The sequence below is a fragment of the Buceros rhinoceros genome, unplaced genomic scaffold, assembly GCF_000710305.1.
Source record: "Buceros rhinoceros silvestris isolate BGI_N320 unplaced genomic scaffold, ASM71030v1 scaffold9819, whole genome shotgun sequence".
Classification (NCBI taxonomy): Eukaryota; Metazoa; Chordata; class Aves; order Bucerotiformes; family Bucerotidae; genus Buceros; species Buceros rhinoceros.
In genome coordinates, this window is record NW_010432272.1 from 65,144 (window position 1) to 89,519 (window position 24,376).

Genomic DNA, 24,376 nt, shown 5'->3' on the forward strand with positions numbered 1-24,376 from the left:
GCTCAAAAATCAAATACATTTTCACTCCCATTAAAGGTCATACAGAACTAATCTATGGCATCCAACACGTAACCTCCTGGTTCTAGCTTCTGCAGTTTTATTTCACTGCCACTGAAGCAGCGTTCTATCCTATTATTTTTGCCTTAACCAGAATACAAATGCTTTGAAATGCCTTAGCACCATGCTTCAGGGGTGTGACTGCACCCAACAGAAGCATTTGACAGAATTGTGTACTCCTCTCTAAAAGGAATCAACCATTCCACACAAAGAGTAACTCATAAATAAATCAGCTGAGCAAAATGAAAAGGGAAGAAAAATGAGTTCTTCTATCATTTTCACAGAGATCAAATGAACACGGATATTGTGCCTACATTCCCAGGGGAAGCTAAGTAAACCTTCAGGAAAACACAAGAGTAGTTCTGTTCATGCTGTAGAAGCACTTTTCATCTTGTTCTATTAATTTATGCTGACTGAAATATTGAATATTCAAGCCTAAAATAACTAGCAGCCTGCATGCTATCACACAGCAATAACCACCAAAATATCAAAGCTCTTCATTTTCTTTTTTTCTGTTCAAAAAGCAGCTTGGTTTAAACGTTCCCTTGTCGTCTCAATGCCCAGATGTGTTATTCTCAGAATTTGAGTGGTCCACATTTTTCTATTCTAAGCACGAAACACTTTTTGTTTTAAATCAATAATCCATGATGGACAATATGCTCAAAGCAAAAGGGCTTGAGCCACTTAAGACACTGCCAGCCATACATGATTTTGTCTGTGGCTGGATGTTACCACCTCGTCCATTGGCTAGGACAAAGTATTTAGATCCTCACAGCTCCCTTTTTCCTTCTTCCTCCCCACCAGTACAGCCATTTGAGGTCAGAGACACACAACCATGCACCATCATGATGCAGCAGGGGAGGACATCCAGAGTGAAACTGTTGTACGAAGGATCAGGTATCTACACGCACCTGGGTTGTGAATCTGTCTCTGCCTGCCCGTTAGCAACTGCAATGCCTCATCCAGGCTAGTTTCATCTGAAAGAGCTGTAAGCAAGGATGCGAGTCTTGGAGAGAGGAAGATTCGTGAAGGATAGACATCATCTGAATTAATGATGCTAATGTTAATGCATCCTCACTTCTTAAGGCTCTCTAAATTAAATTGCTAATTGCCTGTCAAAGCTTACATCATGTTGCACTGTTTTAGTCACCAAAATAATATGAAGAGTCTCTGATCTCCCCATACACCTTTCTTTTTCTTCTTAAGGGTAGGAAAATAAAATAAATGTCAAGTCTTGGTCTGCTGACATACTATGAAACTCCTATTTACTTCCAACAGACAAGGCCTCAGGAAGCCACATTTAACTCCACATGTCTAAATCTTCTTCAAAATTCAATTCTACTGGGAAGTCAGAAATTGCCAGTTGTCAGCAGCAGTGTACAGTGTATTGATTCTATATGGTTAAGAAAGCAAAGATGAAAGAATCACATAAAAGCATGTAGATGTCTACTGCTTGATACATACAGACGAGCACCTTCTACCCCCAACATTCCCTCGGGTTGCTTATTACACTCATTGGTGTTGTAAGTATTCTCAGCTAGAACTTACTGTTTATCAAAAAATAAACAACATATTTGATTTCTATGGAAAACAAACCAGGGAAAATTAGATTCTGCAAATCCAGATGCTAAGCTACCAAAGCCTGAGTACTGGGCAGTGACATTCATGTTTATTAAGGCACAACAATCTGTTCCTTTAAGTTTTGAAATTACTTGCATAGATTATGATAACGACTAAATATATTTACTTATATTTACCTATTTAAATGTTCCCATTTTTTATACCAACCTGTGCAGCCCTAACTGCCTCTTAATGTAACAAGATGACAGGTCAGTTTAATTTCTTCCTGACAAGGAAAAACACTACGTGGCAAAAAAAAGGTCAGATTGTAATATTGTACAATTGGTGAATGGTGAATACTGCAGCTCCTGCAGGGAATACAATTCAGTGACAAAGTTGTGCAGCCTTAATTTATTTTCCAAAATGCAAGGAACTTGAGAAAAGCACATGTGTAGGCTTGGAATTTTTAAGTAAGTACTTCTTTACGTGAGAAAGCAAATAAATACAGGCAATTACAAAGCCACACAGAGCAAACGAGTTGGATATATACAGAAAGATTTCAATATTGAACATTTCTGAGGATGTCAAAATTATGTTGTTCTACGAAAAGGTGTTGCACATTAAAACACATTAAACATTTCCATACTCAAGAATTCTCAGACTAATCCCTGGACTACATACTGAAAATGCACAGTACTGGAGGAAATGAAGCCCCTCCAAACACCTTCCTCCCTTTTCTCCTTTAAAGAGTCTGCAGAAAATTCCCCACTTCAAGCAGGTCTTACAGACAATTCTGGATGCATCCCAGTTCCCAGGTTAGCTCACTCAGCAGCAGAGAAGCAGCACACCATGCTAGGCTTTGTAGCTCTCAATCAAAAAAAAAAAAAAAATTTAAAAAGCCTGTCAATAAGCTTTGACTGCCCCGATCTTTCACAAGGGGCTGCTCCAGCCCACCTGTTACATCAAGTTACTCTAAGGTTCTGTCAGCCTGTTTGGACAGAATTCGCAATTCTTGTAAAATTAATGAATAAATATAAGTAACTCAGACGTAGCTTTTGACATCTTGAAAACATTTACATTTTTGTCTTTAAGAAAACAAAAATAGCGTACTCTGGCAGTGCTTTCAGTTTAACATTTTCTAGCACAATGCTTTGGGAATCACTGTCCAACTCCTCAAACTATTCGGTCCAAGAAAATCAGTCCCTAGAGATAATAAAATCCTCTCCTTTTTTTTTTGTCCTCAGCTCAACTGAAATAGTGCGAAGTGAAATGGCAAATAGTGCAATAGCCAAGAAGCAAATGATTACATTCTGAAGAAAATCCCAAAAGGTGGAAATTTTAACAGATTTACATGCTCTTTTTATGCAAATATCCTCGCCTGTTCTATCAGCTTATTATAGGCTACAATCAAAAGTGTTCATAAAAAAACATGCTCCACATTCAACAAAATTGCAATTCATTTTTACCTTCAACCTGTTTCTCTGCTTCTTTAGGAATTTCTAAAGCTTATTTCCATCAAGTTTGATGATTTCCAGCATGAGAACTGCATTGGCAGTGTCCAGGCTGGGCCAGGTGTGCAGCGTTACCCAGCCAAGGTTCTGAGGGTGCTGCAGCTCCCCTGGCCCCCAGCAGCAGGGCTGTCACACTGAGGGAAGCCTGGTCACAACCTCCTCCTGCCTCAGCCCTGACTAAAGTGACTTGTGCTGCAAAGCATAAGACAAAGGAAGTTATTTTAATAACAGAAATATGTTACGGCCTATATAAACAGAGTATATAGAGCCTTGTCCCCAAGCTAACTTTTGAAGTGGTGAAAGGTTCAGGCGAGAAGCAGCAAGTCCATGTTTTCAGGTATGGACAACTTGCAGGCTGCCGAAGGTGCCATCTATCAAGCCAGGCAGCTGCATTAGTATGAGACTATGCCAACATCAACCAGGAAGTCCATTTAGACACCATCTTGGGGAAAAAAAAAATCTGAGGGACTAATGCTCATTCAAATTTCACATTGATTCAAACAAAAGTATTCCACTCAGCTTACAAGTCTTCTGTTTCACGTTTCCCTACTTTTGCAAACCCACTTCCCTGTAAATAGTTACAACGTTCTCCAAGACAGCTTGTTGTTCTGACACACACGTGTTGAATATATACCTGACAACAATGAGGTAAACAGGTTAAGCCATCCCTCACATTTCACCTTTGTGTGATGGAAGATCATGGTGGTTTTGCATCCTGCTAACCTGACCAGCAACAGCCCAACAAACAGCATTACCATGGTGTGGAACACAGAACCTCAGCAGCAACACCATGCTTGGCAGGGGTTGGCTTCGCTTGCCATGTCCCACTTGCATAGAAGAAGGGGTTGGGGAAAGATCCCGTGCTCCTAAACACAGGTCCTGAACCATTCCACATGCTCAAAGGCCTGATGTGAATTTGAATGATATACTTTTGCTGAGAACTGAAAATTAATTTGTATAATAGTCCTATCTTTATTAGCTGTTTTTAATCCTGCAGATGTACACACCTCCCTCTTTAGTCTTTTGTTTGCAGCTTCAATACAACAATCTTCCTGTGTCTGAAGATTCAGAGGTGCTGAGAGAAAGAAGAAGCACAAGCCAGGAAATTCCCATTGGCATTACCACTGCTGGAAAGAGCTCAGGCACACCAAGTTACTGCAGTTACAAAGTAATCTTGAGCAAATAGACAGTAAAGATGGATTATGTAAGGTAGAGCAAAGCAGGCTTGTAGACAGAGCAAGCTTGCACCTGCCTGTCCCACCCACTTATACCTACACTGAGAAAAGGATTTCATCAAGAAAGTGTAATCTTTCTTCACTAAGGGCCTGCAGAATTACCACTGCTTCACCAATACATAAAACTGTGGCAACTCCTCTGTGGAGATGAACTCACAGAAACTACAGGAGAAAGCAAGAGCAGCATATGGGAAATTAGATGCCAAAGTACTGGAAATGAAAACAAGAGAGAAGGCGATACAGCTGGAAAGAGCCAAAGACAGCAGATGCTCCAGATGTGGAGGCTTTCTGACAGAATGGATGCTATGGCCCTGCTAAGCACCATGTGGAGCCTGTCAAAGGGAACACATTGCAAGCACATTGGCAAGGTGCTGTGGAACCAGCAAAGTAAAGCTATCCCGTGGTTAGACTTGTTTGAAATAAGGATCACAGAAATGGATTATATAATTGGAGCATTGGATAATGTGGTTCAACTTCGCAGCTTCATGTTTCACACATCATGTTTTGATAAGGGAGGGTGCAGTGGTTTCCACTCCCAGAGGTTGTATTCAGAGCAACCAGGGACACCAGTTTGGAGACCAGGGCAGTTATTGAAACTCTGCTGCTTCCCTATCTACATCCCTAATCGTGTCTGCCTAATCTCTTACCTTGCTTTTTAGCCCTCCTGCTTGAGCAGGTAGATTGGACCAGATGACCTCTAGAGGTCTATTCCAATCTCAACCAGTCTGCGATTCTGTGAAACACGAATTTGATCACCTCCTTTCTGAACTTCTATAATATTAATCAGTAATATTAATATCAAACACTGATATTATGTAATATCTGAGCTTAGATCTACTTTTCAATGGGAATTGCCTTTGCCAGACAAAACTTTGTTGATGCTGAATCTCCATTAGCTATGGATAACAAAAATGGAAAGTCACAGCAGCGATAAGAACTAACCTTATCTTTGACATTAGACATATAATAAAGTTGATCACAAAGGCTGTAAAAACCCATTTCATCACTATGATTCAGCATCAGTCCCACAACTATCACATTAGTCAGTTTACATACAGCCTTTAGAATCCTTAAAAAAATTAAAACATCAACTGTTAAGCTGAAAACAGGAGTACTGAACAACCTCTACCACACTCTGAAAGCCCATACAGTGACAGACAGGGCAAACCTGTGCAGCCGAACTAGTTTGTCAGGTCTTGTATGATCCTCTCGCAATCTCTGCTCTCTGATCCAACTTGATTGTAAACTTTTTAGTCATCTTCTCAGTTACTTAACTTTGAAAATTATGCAGACAGCCTCTTGCTTGAAATTGCATGACTTGATTGCTTTCCCCTTTAGCATGTATACCACCTTACCTGGAAATTTTGAAAATACACCTCCTGACCTGTACTTGTGCCCTACTGCAGACTGTTGGCACCCAAACCAACTCAATTAGCTTGTCTCAAGGCTCTGCTCTGCACAAAATTATTTCAGAGCCAGTTCCTCCTGCAGGACACTCTGCTGTTCTCTAAAATACTAACAGTTACTATGTTTCAAAAACATTACTAAAGCTAGTGCCATCTTCCGCGAATAAAAATCACAGAGAATGTGAACAATGGTATTTACTCAAAAAAGTAATATATTTAAATATCTATGGCTCCATGCGCAATTACACACACGTATATACACACAGCCACAAACTTTGTGGTGAGTATCATTCTGTTAAACTCAATGCATCTTGTTTGCTTCACATGATGAATCACTTCAGCAGGGCAGCAGGGGACATTTTGTCATATCTCTTGTCTTCCAAAAGATACTTGACAATAATTTTGATCAATTATACGATGTTGCTGTTTGTGCACGTCAGTGGCGTCTCCCGTAGCAGAGATGAGACGTGCCTGTATGACAACGTACAAACAAGTCTTTCAGCTTCTATCCACTGGATGTCAATAAGACCATTCCAGCTTCTCAGCTCCTAAGGCAACTGGTCTTCAGCTGTAAACTCGGACCACTGGATACAAGTACCTTTACTTTCAGGTTCAGAAGGCAAAATATCTAAGGACTAGATCCTGAAACATTACTGAAGCCTGCCAATTCAGAGCAGACTCTGCTGCTTTATAGGACTCCAATTTAAGACCAACAGTTGAATATTCTTTCCCAAACTTCTACTTTCAAAGTCCTGAGGAGCCCTCTAAGGAAAGCGCTGCTGTATCATCTCAAACTCCACACAGCATTTTTCAAAATGAGTGCCTGGGAGGCAACCTGGGGAACCGCCACATTTACCTACTGTAATTACAGCTTCAAATTCCCCATCCAGTGGTAATGATGTAGTGGTTATAGACGCCTTCAGCACAGAGTGAAATGATATAATGAATGCCATTTATTACAATCAGGATATTTTGATAATAAAAAGACTTCAGCATTTAGTACTGTTTGACAGATGACTCTATACACCCAGTAGGTTCTCTGATTGACGACACATTATCCAGGTGAAAAGCACATGAAAAGGTTTTGAGAATTACCATTTGATTATGCTAAGAAAACACCAGATTTTTTTATTGTCCAAACAGACTAAATTCTGTACTTACTAAGCAAAGTTAGCATACCGTATTTGACAGGGATTAAAAATACCTTTAAAGGCTCAAGATCACCAAGATACACAAAGGAATTAAATTCCCTAACTTAATAGCTGTCTCACAGCTATTGTGTCACTTGAAAATTCTGTTGCAGTATCTGCTGAGTGGTTTTCATGCTCAGACATTTCACCTGTGTATGAGGGTCCTTCACAGGTCTTACCTGAAACTACGGTGGAGAGAAATTGTTTTCTTCTTCGTATCAGAAAGAAAAATGGCATAACACAAGGAGGAGTTAGAACCATTATTTAAACGGAAAAAAAAAAATTCAGGCAGAAAAAACCCTTCTAAACTCGTACATAAGTCTAATAGAGAAAGTGCTCTCTAAATTTGAGGACGGAACCTGTCGTTAAATCCACTGAAGCAGCAAGTTGAATTAACTGGAGAGTTAAACTGAAGAGTAACAGGCAGAGCCGGAAATTAAATGAAAGCACTGGGAAGAACAAAGTCTTGTCCATCTCACTCCTCCTCCCAAAACAGAGATGCAGTTCCCAGCACAGAACAAACAGGCTGAAATCTGTATCATCTACATTCTTAGCACTGCAACAAAAAGCAAAGTAATGTCAACTTCTTCATCTTGTCTTCAGTGTCTTCACTCAATAGATAAGCACCTAACTCTTCAACAGAACCTTCTCGAAATAAAATCACCACCATACCCTATTTTATAAACGAACACCACTGCAGCTTTCAGAAAGAGAAGGGAGGTGGATGATCACTTGCAGTTATCCACCAGTACTACCTGCAGCAGAATAATGACATTCTATTCTCACTGCAGGTAAGTAGTCTCTGCAATTAGTAAGTATAAAAGCAGGGAAAGAAAATCCCCCAGGTGCTTCACAAAATATATGTTCTTCAATTATTCATTTATTCTGACAACTTCGGTTTAATTCAAATTATGGTTAATATGCCAGGTTGTTCTAATGCTGGAGAACACTAATGTCTGCTGTAAACTGACAGGGAAATCAAAAAACCAATGAAATTAGTCCTCACTAAAATCAATAGAGTTGTTAAATGTATACAGCATTTAAAAAAAAAAATTAAGCTAGTCTGTTTGTTTAAGCCAAGGCCAGCAGCAAACAAGGGGACTATATACACTACAGTCTCACTACAAGAGCTAGGAGTTAGCAAACTGGAAGTAGCAGTATCTTGACAGGTAATGAAAATAAAAAATGAAACATGCTTTCTTTTGAACCTAGTTCATGGATGCATTCTGAAGAAAGCAAATTTTTGCACTAAATATTTATCTTTTGGGAAAAAAATACACTACTTCTAATTTTTGCTTATGAATAGCAAGAAGATAACATCACAATTTCATAGAATCATAGAATGCTTTGGGTTGGAAGAAACCTTCAAAGGTCATCTAGTCCAACCCTCCAACAATTTAACCCCCACCTTTTCAGCCATGGTTAGTACCTGAATGGCATTATGCTAAATGTCCCAAACTTCCCCTCCAGGCAGGCAAACGGAAGATCATATGTTAATAAATGCACTGTGAAGTGTTTAGCAAAAAGTAGTTTCAGCATTCGTTACAGGATCTGATCTTCCAGTCATTTTCAGTTAAGAAAAAAAAAGGATTTATTTCATGTACAGCAAGGCAAAGTGTTACTCAGTTTGCACAGCACTTCTTTTCAGAGGGTACATCTTCAAAGTATTGCACCTCTACTTCTTTTATTCAGCCCAGCAGAGTCAGATTCCCCACATAGGCTCTGTGGAGCTTTACATAGGACAGGTTGGAGCAACACTGCTGGCGGAGCTTCCTGTGGAAACCATTTCACGGTTTATTACACAGCACTGAAAAAACCACCTAAAGGTACCACACTGTCACCTACCACTGGGGTAGCTGAGCTTTGTATGTATTTAGAATAATAATTTCAATATATATAAATAGGAACTACATTAAAATGTCTATTTAAAAATAGCCCTTTCTATGGCTGATATCTGTGACTCAATCCTGAGAAGATTTCATTACTACACATGTATTTCTCTTCTTGTAGAAGGACATAAGCATTGCACAACTGCTTGGAAGAAGGCCGCTAGTTCAGAGTGATTAGATAGGACTAATAGCTCACAAATGCTATCTCTAACACTTCTGGCCAGTTCTTCAAAGACCATGGTACTGTATCCACCAGAGACGGCACTGCATCCACACAGAGAAGACAGGTTCTCTGAACTTATAAGCAGCAGAATACACATTAAATAATCTTACACCCACAAAGCTACAAAGCCCTAATTCGGCCTTTAATGGTGTAATGAAACATGACACAATCTTTACAGATGTGTACATCTGTAAACATTACTCTCCATTTACTCTGCTACTAGTTCCTGATTTCTGCTCACTTATGGCCATGGTGTTCTGAACCCCCATGCTCAGATCTGTCCCTGCCCCTTTTCCTCCTTCCCAGAAGCTCTGTCAAGCTCCTGCTCTCTTATCATCCTACCATTTCATGCCTTGCACAGAGTAGATTATTTCTGATATGTCCTCATTTGAGTGCTATTCACTTAACTTTAAACATGTAATTTAAAAAACAAACAACACCCCCCCAACCCTCTCCTTCACTCTTCCCAATTCTTGAGACTAGATTTCAAATAAAAAATAATTCCTTCCATGGAACCACATTTTCTTCCTTTTTTAAAATAAGTTCACTTACAGATAACATACCATTATAAATCTAAAAGTTTAGTTTTAAATATTTGTATAAAACCCAAAACAAGACCTTTGTAAACTCCCAAATCTCTATCTAGGAAAAACACAGTCTTCCACATACAGAACTTTATATCCATATTGAAATAATAAAAAAAATTGTCTATGGCATATAAAAACTAATTAATATTGCAGTGACACTACAGTTATTAATTCATATGTGAAATCTGATTAATATTCTATCCTTTTCAATTTTAATTAGAAGATGTTGAATTAATAATGTTTCTCTTGAACAGTTTAGCATTTTTAGAGCTCCCATGAGAATGACTGCAACATATCATCGCTACAAAACCACAAAATTGGTCTAAAATAATGAACAGGTCATTGCAGTATCTTCTGAATACCAAGAAAAACTTAACGGAAATATAATAAAACCTTTGTGGCTATCAACCTATATATATTTTTTTTAAGATTGACCATCTAATACAGATTTCCGAAGAATTTTAAATCTGAGTCTTGCGTATTTTGAGGAAATCCATTGTTAATTGCTAATTCAAGCCTCCTTTCTTAGGTTGCTGAACCACACACTAGCATCAATTTTAAAACCAAAGAGGCCCACAATTGTCCTTTAGCTTCCTTCCTACTTATCCTTATGTTACAATTATCAAAACCAAGTGGCCAGGGACAACATTGCTTTTAAGAATGGAGCAGCTAGACAGCTCAAAACCAACAGGAAGTCCTCTACTGTCTTAAAGGCTTGGGTTTCTTTGGATGAGGTTTCAAATACTTGAACACAACATCCCAGTCCCTCCAGAAGAACAAGCCTCAGGCCAGACAATGGGCTGCATTTCTGGAAAGGCAAGAGGATGCACAAAAGAAAAAACCTAATTTAACCAGAAGTTACGCTGCTGAAGATGGCTAACTGTCAAGGGATCCCAGTAATGAAAAGAAAATAGAAAAAGATACAACCAATAGCAGAATATATTGCTGGGGACATACGGTTGGATAAAGGACAGCAGAAATGAGAAAGTCAAATGTGAAGAACTCAGTGAGGAAAAAACTCACCTGCAAGGTAAGTGGGGTTGACACAGGCCCTGGCACATGGTGCAGGACGGTGGAGTCCAAGCACAGAGCAACAGCCAGTACTGTGCCACAGCAGCCTTTAGCGTTGCTGCACTGTCCAGAAAGAGCTCTTAAAACCTGTGATCACCCTAACATATATACCCAGCGATGGTGGAATAAATCGTGGAAGCCTGCTTTAAGAACATTGCAGCAAATAAACATTTTCTTCTCATTCTGAATTACTATTACTATTACAGTATCACACCAAAAAAAAAAAAATTATATTGGCACCTATCCCACAGTCATTCAGGGAAAATGCCATGATGAGCAGTGAAGAGTTAATAGCATGCATTAGGACACCGTAGCTGAAGTCACTACTGAGCACAATGCTCTAAAGTAGTAACACTTTTAAGCCTATGTCCTAGGTAAGGAAAAAAAAGTTCTGGGAAATAACTGCCACAGAAAACTTCCCTGGCTCAAATATGCAGATGCACTCCTCTTATCAACAGTCATTTCAGGACTGTTTAAAAACCAAACCCAAAAGAGTAATTCTGGAGTGACACCATCTGAGCTCATTATTTGTAGTGGCAGATGAGATCCTTTTTTGGAGTACTGATGTTGGCAAAAATATCCTTAGCTGACAACCTCAACTGACCATTCTAAATCTGCATTCAGGAATTTACATTTTTAGATGTTTCTGGCACCAAATACCAAGAAATGGCAACTGTTCAGTGTTTTTCAAATTCATGACACTCACTTGTGGTGCTTTAATTGAGATTTCTAAATTGCATCTCAGGTTTTCATATTCATACAACCAAATATTACCCTTGCAATGTGTTTCAGACATACACTGCACATAGACTGACTAGAGTTTTACAGACTTGTATTTTCTCCTTCCTCAGAAAACAAAATTAATTGCAAAGCAAACTTAAATGCGTGCAGCGTGAATATTAATTTGGCAGTGTCTGCTTCTATTACACACAGTATTTTCTGTTGTCTTTGGTCCCATCTGTTCCAGCAGAGAAAGGAAAAAGGTCATGGCAGACCCCAAAAAAGCCTTAGAGCACTATCAATCACCAACGTACACGGATTTTTTTCCTTCCATGATCAGGGTGGGTAAAACCACAGAAGAATTGTTAATGTAGCATTACAATGACAATTAGAAAACCAAAGGGTTTGATTTCTGACCTTTGAATGATTAATCTAAGTGACTGCAGCATCTACCTGCTGCTCTTGAAATTTCCTTTTCACTTTCAAAGTAAAAATTGCCTCTCGCTTACTACAAAGTAATCTGCAAGCATCCCAAGTATGTGTTTCTGCTCTTCTGTCAATAAACAAATGAAGCAAAAAATTCTAGTCTCTGACCTGAGATTCTCAAATTAGACCTCTTCCTACCCATGTTGTTTCACGCTGTGCTCTGAATATGCTTTGTGGAGATGTTCTGCTTACAGCAGAGGTGAGAAGAACTGGATTCTAATTCCCAGTCCAAAAAGCTTAATCAAAAAACATAATACCATCAACTGGAAAGGCCTAGAACAAGCTTTTAGTGCCAAATCTAGCAAATCACTTGCACAAGCTGACCTCCTTTCAACAAATATGCCTCACCTGGTACGCTCGGTGCCCAAATCACCAAGCACTACTGCACCTTAACTTGACCCTTCTGGCTTCTTTTGGGAAAGATGTACTCTAGGTTAGACATCTCGCTCTAGAAGAAGATTCATGGCTGAAAGTGCAAGAGGAGGCAGGTATCACCCTGCTCTAGATGAAGCCATTTCTCCCCTTGCCACCTCCTACAGCATGGCTTGGTGGTCCTCTGGTCAAGCCACTGACCTTTGTGAATTCCCTTCACAGACACCTCAGTCCATTCAAGTTCTATGTGCAGACCTCAGGAATTTTGCCTGAGGAAACTGAATTTACTCCTCTTATGGGTGTCATGTGGGGGCAACCGTGTTTCACCACCGCTGTGAAGTTAGTGAGTTCTGCCCCAGTTGCCAGGCATAAATGCTAAGTAGAATTACGATTACTCTTTGGATGCAATGAGAAGGTTAAAGCAGCTACGAAACAGATTTCTAGCAGAGGACTCAAATACATTTCTAATGTACCGTGACAAATAAAACTGTACTTAGAAAAGCACTGAATGGCCATTTTGGGAATGTATGTTTCAACATCGCCTGCACAGTGAAAGCAAAGTGATTTGCTGTTGTAAATGTGTTACCTGTTCAAATGGACAAACGCATTGTGCTTTTCTTCAATATGAAATGTAGCAACTAAGCACCACAAAAAAGTTACTAGCAAAACATATAAAGCATTGTGAAAACCAGTGTAATAAAGAGCTAGATTCTTTACAGTGCAGAATAGAAGCCTTTTGATCGGTGAACCATGTGCCAGGCAAATTTGTTTGATAATCTCTAGAGTGTGTTACACACTATGTACTTGTATTTAACAGGGAAATTCTCTTCTAAATTTATATAGTCAACTTGAAAAATATTCTTATATATGATTTAATCCCGTAGGAGAGAATTTACTGTTTATACCACGTATACAGTTCAGTATTGCGTGGGTGAACCGTTTACTGCTATATGTTAGGTATAATATTTACATATACTTTGAATATATAATTCGGTGAAGCTGCTACAAAATACATATAAAAAACAAAGTTTAAGATAAAATTGCATGGAAATTTCTATCACAAATTCAGTAAATAGCTGAAAAGATTCTATGCTAAATATTTTTAAAGTCTCTTTTGAAATTATGTTTTAATTTCTCTCTGAAATAATCACTGTTACTTGTGAACCTAGTAGAAGACAGATACAGAATGTTTTTTGTGTTAACTGCTTCAAATAAATACATTCCGTATTTGCTGTCTGTTTTCCTGTGTTGCCTCTGGGTAAAGATCACTTCCATGTTTATAATTTCCTTATTGCAACTAATTAAGCTGCCAAGTTTTATATCCCTGTCAGTTTATACTATTCAGACCAATTATTTTATGTGCAAGGACAGCTTGATAACATACAATTTATGTTCTCTGTCCTTCAGAGTTCATCATGTGAACTCAGGGCCAAGATCAAAAACCTAAATTTCAATCCCAGTTGTATGACCTTGTAACCTTGGAGATGTCATGTCATTCCTTCATATTTGTTCCTCTTCTGCAAGAACTTTTTAAAAACTTTTTCCACATTTCTCATGAGAAGATTTGTATGTGGATAATACTTTAAAACAATTGGAAGAGAAAAAGGAAACAAAGGTAGGTGTTGATCACTTCTAATGCTCACCAGAAGTACCCCATGAAGGTCCATGTTAGATCTTAAGAACAGGCTGAACAGCACCAGTGATCTTGAAAAGGAGGAGTTGGAGAGCAAAGTTGTTTTTCAGTGCAATGAAAATGAAATCTGGATCTTTCTGTTAAATTGTTAAGAAGCTAAAATTGTCTTTCACTGCCTTTCAGACTTTACTAAGAGAGTAGTCTCAAGATCATCTTCCACTCCATATGAAGAGCCTCTTCTGCAAAGGTTGACGGAAGGAACTGGCTCCGTTTTTAAGACAACATGCAACAATCCTCAACAAAACTTTAGCACTGATGTGCTCAAGTGATGAGTACTTGAAAAATGCTTCAAAAGGGTACACCAGTAACATCAGCTCTAAGACCTGCACTTGGCAAACACTAATCACAAAAGTAAAGTGAGGAAAAACTAAGGTATTCTTTGTTAATTAAAGAAACGGAGAGAAGATACGAGGAAGAATAAACAAATTTTTAAAATTGTGTATTAATTCCATAATTTAATGAAAAATTAATCTAATCATAATCTCAGTGCAGAATCTATTTTATATCCAACATGCACTAACTTACTGGAAGTTAACTTAATGTTCCAAACAGTACCACCTTCTCAGCCAGTTACAGAACAAGGGACCTCAGTGGGAGCTAAGCAGAATATGCTGCTGTAAGAAAAAATTATCAGACACACCTTAGTATTACAACAGGGCCCTGGGACTTCCCGTGTTACTCCTGCTCCACCATTATCAGGTGTACGTTGACATCAACAACAAGATTTAAGAGCCCTGAATGCAGGCAGTGTGATGCATAATGTGGTAAAAGCTATCCTCTTTGAGCTCTAACATTTTAAAATATGAAAGATCTGATTTCTGATAGTACCAAACCAGGTAAAGGTTCTCAACAGCACCATGGTGAAAGGAATAAAGCATGTGAGAAACAGCCACAGGAGGTGCATTTGTGTAGTCTGGAAACGACTACAGGTATTTTCCACAACCTAAGCAAGGCTACTAATGGAGTCTATCCCAATTATCACAAGCTGCAAGAAGTGAAATTCCAACTGAAAATAAGGAAAAAAAGTTCTTCACAGTGAGAGCAGTTGCCCAGGAAGGCCGAATCCATCCTCAGAGATTTAAAAAAATCTCAGCTGGGTAAAACCCTGAGCAACCCAATCTAACTTTGGAGGTATCTTTGCTTGTAAGAGCAAGGTGGACCAAATGATCTCTAGACGTTCCTCCTAACTTAGTTACTCACTACAAGTTAACTCAGTAACTAAAGACCGCTCAGTCATTTTCACAATCAGACATTTAAGACACAAAGACTGTTTCTAACTTTCTCGAGATTTATCTAAAAGAAAGAATGAGAATGAAACTCCTAAATCAATCCTGCACTATTGCAGGAAACCACAATGTTCTTCATAAAATCAGTTACATTATGCTCCATAACCACACTCTTCCAGCAGTTAGGAACTATCTTCTGGTTTCGAGCCTATATTTATCTCCAGTGGCAATGAACCTAACTTTGTTTCAATATTATCAGCAGAAGGAAACCTTTTGCACAAATGTCTGCAACAAGAATACTAAATAAGGCAAGATTAATTAATCTTTCCAGTACAGTACCTTTTCTTGCAACCTTCTGTCACATCATATTTGCCTTGACCTTTACTTATCTTACGGTTCTTAAGCAATGCTAGCTATTCTTGAACTAAAGGTGAACTAAAAATTCTTCATATAAAAAAAAAATCAAAACTTCTCAGATAAATGAAATTTTCAACATTTTCTTGTTCTAACAAAACCACTTATTTGTTCAAAGAATAATATGTGGTTGGTCTACAGCTTGATTTTTCTTTGTTGTATCAATGCATTGTATCATATTTATCCCATTCTATTTTACCTAATTATTCTTTATAGTTTAATTAATTTTGTTTATTTGCTCGCACTCCTTCTGTATTCAGCTACAATTCTATTACCATTTTAATTGTAATCTCTTGAAACAAGAGCTTTCCTTCTGCTGTATATTTCTAAGCCACTTGGTACGGCACTGTCCCACTCCACAAAGCAGCCTTTAAAATGCAACAGTAATACATACACGTTTTTTTATTAGGCTTGAGGCTGGCTACCACAAAGTTGCCTGGTTTTCCCACCAGTTAATGAAACAATTCTATGTCTTCTTGTAGTGATATGCCAATAGCAGAGTTTGCTTCTAACGGATATAATGTTCCCTCTTTCTGAAACTTGCTTGGGTTGGGGAAGAAGAAAAAAGTATTCTTTCAAGAACTTCTAGTAAGTGACAACAAGTTACTGCTATTTTTTGTCTTTTTTTTTTTTTAATTCCAAGCATGTAAAATACAACACAATGCATGCAGAAAGCCAGAAAAGACAAGCATTCAAATTCATGGAATCAAAGAAGAGGAAAAAAAGTCCTATTGCTACAGCGTGAACAATGAAGATGCCTACGCCATCACTTTATTCATATGATGAATTGGGTTTTACTTTTTATACACATCTTTCTTCACTCAACCACACTCAGCATGTAAAACTAAATGGCATCCTGCACAAGATTTGTTTAGAACAGTCTTTAGGGGTTTTTGTTAATAACGTAGTAAATACCAAACAGCAAAATATTGCCTGAGTTCTCTTACACAGATAAAGGTAATTCACCTCTAGTACTTGCAGAAGAGTCATTACTTGTTTGACTATAATCTAAGAAAATGAACAGCAAAAACGTATGGAAATCATGGAAATAACTTTGATTCTTTCTTTTGGTTTTTCCTGTTTCTAGTTTTTATGGTGATGACGATGATGATCTCTGCACTGCTTGTAGACTAAACAAACTCCTTTTAGTTTATATTCACACTTCATTCAGAAGGTTCTACTGAACTAATTATGTGGTGAATACTTATAATTTCTTATTAGAACAGGTTACACAGAAATCAGAATGCATTATGACAAAATAATAGAACCGTATGAGTGAGAATATGGATGAAATTCTGTAATCAGATGCCTTGTTAAGGTCTCCAAAGAAAGCCAGCCTTCTTGACAACTTTAATCTAAATTCTGCAACAGGGATTTTGCTCAAAAATGTCACATTGAACAAAAATTTATTTCATATTTGAGAATTTTCATGGCAGGTATCTAGAGAACTTAGGGGCATACAAGAATTTGAACTGAAATATTTTAATGAGGTAGCAATTACAGGGTAACAGGCATCAACTTTCAGACAAAGTCAGTTCTCCCCACAGGTCCTTTTAGAAACAGCAACTTTGAATAAAACTCACGTCGATCTGACAGCCCAGCTGATAGAATATGACTGTCTCCATGGCACACAAGACAGACAATTTACTGTTTCACGAAATATACTGCATCAGACACCTGAGGACTGTGACTATGATTCCTCATTGCACTGGCTTTGTTGGGCTGCTAAGAACACTAGAAATAGCATTGGAATAAAAGTCCTTTTCTTCTCAAAGTGGCCAAGATAAATTAATCCCAGAGGGGCTGGAACTGTGAAGCCAAGAAGAGAAAACCTACTGCCTAAATGAAACTTCTGTAATTATCATTGGCACAAAGGAAAGTTCTTCTTGCACGAGGACGCTCCAAGCAGCAGTCCTGAGAGCAAGTTTTCCTTTACAAGAGAACTAAAAGGAAAATGGAAGATGGAGATCTACAAAAACACGAAGCAGCAGCAGTTCACTCAGCAGACACACCTCATATACAGGATGAGGGAAGAGTAAAAACTCCTCAAGCAAAGCTTCTCTTACAGGGAATTATCCAGACTGGAGATAATACACACAGATGGTGGGAGAATGTTCCCACATTTTTGCCCTGATTGTCCTGGCCATATAGACTTCCTCAGATACCGGCTAAAGTGTTTGGAGCAAACTTCTTCTGAAACTGTGTACTCTGTATTTTTTTATATATGTATATATTTATTGCAACATTTATTTAAGAACTAACACTTACTGCATGGACTAGGATCAAGTAATTTAGTTCTCATCTATTTTTTTTTCCTCTGTCTTTTTTAAGGTCAGACAGAGCTAAATTTGTCAGCAGGTGACTGTGAATGACTAGGATGATGCTGCCTTTGTTCTGCTCATTCCCACTCAGAGCAAAGCATCTCTGCATACAGGAAACCTGGGTCTTCTCTTGTCTCTGCACTCACAATCATTCAGTGTGAATAGTGTTTTGTCATAACTCACCTTTTGTGATTTGGAGTGTTTCACAAGTTTTTTTAAAAGTACAATCAGATGGATCATAATGGATTAGTCACACAAAGGGCCACCCAAACAGTGCCTGGCTGACAATAATAAAACTAAAAAGGTAGCAAAATGTAGGCTGTAGAACAACCCCTCAAAAATGTAATGGTCTATTACTAAATGATAGAAAGGAACATTTAATAAGATACAACTTCTGTTATTGTTTGTTCCGAATACCTCCCATGCTGACATAATAGAAGTTGACAGATACACCTGCATCCTAAAACTTCACTATTCATCTCAGGTCTTGCTTCTGCCTGGTTTTCTCTATTGACTGCTGTCTTTGTCTTTGCTCTTCTTGGCTCTTTATTTGGTCTTAATTCCATTCCAAAATCTACTTAATGCATCGAGATAAACATTGAGAACAAACCCAAGCAAGCTGTGTCTAAGAGAGACAGAGATTGATTTTCCAAAACTGAAGTCTGTTTGGGGATCCTCGACAAGAGAAGAGAAGTGCAAATACAGCAGCCAGATTCCCCTCTACATGTGCAGTTTCACTGATCCTCATGATAGCGCTTCTAATAACATCACAGACCTGCAACAACACATTTTATTTCCACATTTTAATGTGCGGAGATGTTAACACACTTATCTAAATAAAACATCTCCAATGCTGATCTCTTAAAGCTAGGTTGCTCTTTTATTTTTTATTTCTACAATACACATACTAAAGGTGCATTTTTTTGCTTAAAATTTTACCTTTTCCTCTCAGTCTGACCTCCAGCCTCAGCCCTGGACTCTCCACAACTCTCTCCACCATGCAAAACTGCATCTTGTCACTGCTAACTGACTGTGACCACTGTGGCCTACGGCTCCCCACCAGGAAAGAGCCTGGCTCTCTTTGAAAAACACTGACTTGTTGATCTGCACATTGTTTTAACACTGAGAAGACTGAGGGCCCTTTTGCAATTGATGGCACACTTAGCACTTTCTGGCAAACAACTCAGATTACCAAGGTGTCATAAGAAGTGCGTAGTATTTAACATAAGACAGCATAGCAGAAAGATTGGCAAATCATTATCACACCTGAACTGTCAAATTCTCTAATCTAATACTAGACAGTCGTGTATGTGCTTCATTTAAATATTTCACCGTAAAATAAAACATACTACACTATAAAATACAAATATTCCGGGGTTACAAAGATAAGTTCTGGTAACTACTGTACCCCTGCACATCCACATCAACATTGATATGTGATATCAACACTGCCAGCCTGCGCATGCTCTGCAAATAAAAGGGTGACATCTAACCATTTTCTCACGAAGGATTTAAAATCTTAACTTCACTTATTACAAAGAGTGTCACGTATCATCAGTAAAGCTCCTTTCTCTCATTGCAATAAATAGAAAGGATTACCTATGTGATGGGGTTTTGTTCTACTCTTTAAATGGAAAGATTACTTTTGATAGAGAAATGAGACACTTACGACAAGTGCAGAAGCTGCTGCCTGTGACATTTCCTGGTGCAAGGCTACAACTTTCCTTCTGGAAGGGAAGCCTGAACAAGGACAGAGCAAGCTTTCCATCAGTGGGCGTTAGGGAGAAGGAGGAGGGGAGAAATCGTATCATCAGAATCCACACCACGACAAAAACAATTACTTAGAAAAGAACTATCTGCAAAATTACAGTTGGGAGCAAAACATCACATAGCCTCATTCCTAAAGCTTGACTGCATTACTGACATATCTGTCTCCACCACCAGGAAGGACTTGGTGTGCTGTACAAATACAGAACAATTAAACGACCTCTCCCAGAAAGCTTGCAATGTAAAGACAAGCCAAAAAAACAAATGGATGATGACAGCTGGGGAGAGATGAGATAACAAGGAAACACCACTAATCCCTGACTTGTGACAGTATCAGCACACTGACACCATGTAACTCGATGGCTTATGGACATTTTGCTTTGACAAGGTTTTTTTTTCTCTTTTTTTTTTTTTTTTAAGAACTAGGCTCAGGAAGAAAAGACACATTGCAGGGGAAAAGGAAAATAAAGGTGAATATCTTTCACTAAAAAACACAAGTAAACTGCCTGGAGTGAGGAAATACAAGATTGGTACAGCAGAGAAACAAAACATTGATTTTCCTGAGTGGTCAACTGTGCAACCGCACAGCATATCTACCTGACAACTTCATCCTTTAAGGAGTGAGGAGAAAGTACAAAAAAAAAAAAGCAGCCATGTTCAGCTCTTTACACCTAGTTCACTGGTTACAGTAAGTTGTTCTGCCTAAAGGGACAAGTCTAGCAGGCAGAGACCTGTGTGTTGAATAAGAAAGAGCTGAACATACTGTTCTTACTCAAAATACACTGGAGCAGCCTAGTTCAGAGTGGCTGAAAGCCTGGATCATTGTGGCATCACGATGTTGGAAAGAAACAAGCACCAGCTCTCACCAGCTCACAACAATTTTTATCAGGAATACTTCTGAAAAAAGCCAAAAGAACACATGCTTTGCCCTTGAATGCTGGAGTTTTGGGTATCCCCTGAAGGTTAAGGCTGATGTGCTGCTCTTGGTTTAGACTGCTGTCGCCCCATACCAGACACAGCAACATTTTCTCCAGACACAAACATTAAGCCAGCTGCCTTTTCATTCAAGTCCTTATCTCAGGCTGGCACTCAGATATCTGAGTGATGTAACAGTCTGCATTTGATGGGAATAACTGTTGAGCTGGGAGTTGTCAACATTTATTATAGGCATAAAGAGACTCACGAATAATAGGAGACTGGAGGAAATCAGAACTTGCATAGTCTTGAGAAGAGGCAAAGGTGTGCAATACAAATAGTTTCTGAATAAATACTGAAAGAATGTTAGCTTTTCCTAATTATATACTCTCACAGTGGGGAGCATGGGAAAAAAAATCAGGGACAACACAATATGAACAATAGATTGAAAAAAGAATCTTAATACTTATCTAGCAGGCCTGTCTATGTAGGTTGCAAGTTCAAAAATTTGACAGGATTTAAAATATATCAAATAGTAGCATGAATACAGCAAATAGTCGTGCCCTTCAGCATTAAGAGTATGCCTCTCTTCGGTGTTTTTCACAGATATTTGCAGAAATGTCATGGAAGAAAATTTTCCACAGGCTGTGTCACAAACCCATCAAATTAATTACTGCATAATTCACAGAAAGATTAGTTCACTTTGTTGGATAAGTAATATAAGTTTACTATTATTTTACACACTGCCCTTTGCTGGCTAACATCCGGCCCAAGGATTAGAAACCAAGCCTTCCTTAATGCTACTGGGGAAATCTAATCCCACAGGTAAGGTGGCATCTCCTGCAGCAAAGGTCATGCTCTCCCGTCCAAGTCAGTCTTCAAGTGTGGTGGACAGAAAACGTGGTTTAGAAGACTGCAGGGTGAAAATCCTTAAACAGTGATGGACAGATAAATATTCACTCTAATGCCTTCTCACCACCTGATCACACAGCTTTTCAATCTTCTCTAAAAGCTAGTAAAATTATGCCCTTTATATCAGTTATCAGCGCGATTTCTCTGATGTCTTCAATGAAAACAGTGCCATACTACTATCAGTTGGTTCAGTTTGGCTCAGACATACAGTTATCACTAAGGTTCCTGTGTTTACAATAACTAATGCATTTTGCAAATAAATTTTATTTGCAAACACTGCAACAAAATACACAAAACACCTTTATCAGTATCAACAGGAATGTTTTACGTTTTTATCTTTCTACCCACACATTGCAGAACTAAAGCAAAGTTAATTCAATCCATTTTTACATACTTGAACAATAGCATGTTCGAAACATGTCATATGTTCCACCTTTCTCCACCTAGAAAGACTCCATGTACTTCTCATTTTCTCAAATCTCTGGAATTGCCCAGAGAGGAGAAAAGCCTACAGGCTTTAGACACGTGATAGGTAATAGTGGGTACATAGGTAGTAACACAATTTTAACATTTAGCTGTTGGTAGATTTATAACACATATAAACTGTAATTACTAACGCACACAATATAATCAGGTATTGTCATCCTGAGAAGAATTACAAGATGAGTCTATCTCACCATATTCCCTCAAAAAGCTGGAAAAGCAGTGTAGGTACCTAAGCAGAGGTGAGGACACACTGGTGGGGAGTCTCTTCTTACGAGTGAATACCACAGGGACACAATGAGGCAGCAGCAAGGAAAAGCAACTAAATTTCAGCACTATTTTTTTGCTGCTATTCTCCCCCTTTCACTCCTCTCTCCTCATAGTATCTCTAATCACACGTAGGTAAAGATCACCCTAATAGACTGGTTTCTACCTGGCCATTCCCTGCAACTAATACAGGTTTTTCAGGGTTTAGATACCATACAGCTCAGACAAGATCATACGAGGCAGCAATGTACTTTTTCTGACTTTAATAACAACATGAAAAACCTGCTTGTTTAAAATCTTGAATGTAACCAAACATTCATTACAGAAAATAGCCAACACCTTGAAATTTTGAGAAAGCATCTGACATGGCAAAGCAGCCAAGCCATGTCATACTGCTGTACATGATCATTAATTAGTCTAATGAACACAGAAACACCACCACATAGCATGAAGTTACGACTCAGAGCAGCAGATGTGATTCCGGTCTGAAACCTCTGGGGAGTGTCTGTGACAGTGAGTGTGGCAGTTAGTTTGAAGAGCAGTGCCGCAGAGGAAGAAATTTCTGCCATGGAGGAAGAAATTAGTCCTTGAATGGCAGTTAATTTGTTCCAGACAGAGAATTTTGCAGTTAGAAAAGAAAAATGTCTTTCATGAAACCAGAATAAATCCCTGAACAAGTGAACTACTTCAAATCTATGGAGAATATCTGGTTTAGACAGATATCATAACAGTTGCTTCTAACCTCTTCATAACTATATATATATATTACTAAATGAAATCCTGTTTCTGTTCAGAATTCTGGCAGTGCCTGAGTTGTTTGCCACAACATGACAAGAACCATAAACAAATAGTCTTTTGCTATAAGATATAAGCATTTAAAGAAGGACTACAGAATCATAGAATGGTTTGCATTGGAAGGGACCTGTAAATGCCAACTAGTCCAAACCTCCTGCAATGAGCAGGAACACCTTTCACTCGATTAGGCTGCTCAGCGTCCTGTCCAACCTGACCTTAAATGTTTCCAGGGACTGGGCATCTACCACCCTCATTGTAACAAATTTCTTCCTCATACCTAGTCTAAATCTCCCCTCTTTTAGTTTAGAACCATCACCCCTTGTTCTGTCACAACAGGCTCTACAAAAAGATTGTCCCCATCATTCTTGTAAGTCCCTTTTAAGCATTGAAAGGCTGCAGTAAGGTCTGCCTGGAGCCTTCTCTTCTCCGGGCTGAACAACCCCAACTCTCTCAGCTTTTCTTCATAGAATCAAAGAAACATAGAATTGTTTAGGCTGGAAAAGACCTCTAAGACATCAAGTCCTTCAAAGAAGAGGTGCTCTAGCCCTAATACCCTGGAAAATACAATGACCTAAGTCTTGCAAATTTTACTTACTCAAAATGCTAATGAAGTACATGATAGAAAAGACTACTGTAATGTATTTGATAATTTTCAAATTATGTTAACACAAAAATTATTTCTTTACTATTATATGAAACAGGAAAGAAAGGAAAACTACTTGGAATGAGTAGATATTTGCCTTAAGAGCTGTCCTATTTCATTAAGTCACTCTCCATTCCTACATGCACCAGAAAAAACATCAGCCAGTGTCCTGTCTTTTATCTCCACTGGAAACAAATGACATTAGAGGCATATATCACACCCTGAAACAAAAATTTAAACTTGGTTCTCAAATATTAAGATGGGTGTTGAAAAATCTAAAATTTCTCGAATGTGAAACTGAAAATGTGCCATCAATAACAAGCATAACTTACACTTTTCATTCTTATAAAATCCCCTTTCTTCTGCTCTTGTGTGCAAATGGGACAGAGCTGCTAACTCAGCACAGCGCTAAGATTTCTTTCAGTAGTTTTTATCTCATTGTGATATTAAATTGTGGCTACATGCTGTTACAGTCCCTTGTTCTCACTTTCTGTTAAGGGCTCAGATGTAGGTCAGAAGGAGGTTTTAAAAGGTTACATTCAAAACTTTGTTAAAAAACAGCCACACTGCTCCAAGTTTTACTGAGATCTTAGGTGGCTCCCTACAGTCCTGGATGCCAACGGGCGTTTCAGT

At 38.5% G+C, this 24,376-nt stretch overlaps 1 protein-coding gene across 1 annotated transcript in view; it reads right to left on the reverse strand.

Annotated features, from left to right (window-relative positions):
- Nucleotides 1-24,376, reverse strand: part of SLC2A13 (solute carrier family 2 (facilitated glucose transporter), member 13) — a gene marked incomplete at its 5' end in the record, with an annotated part of 79,982 nt that overhangs the window by 43,748 nt on the left and 11,858 nt on the right. The window lies entirely within an intron of this gene.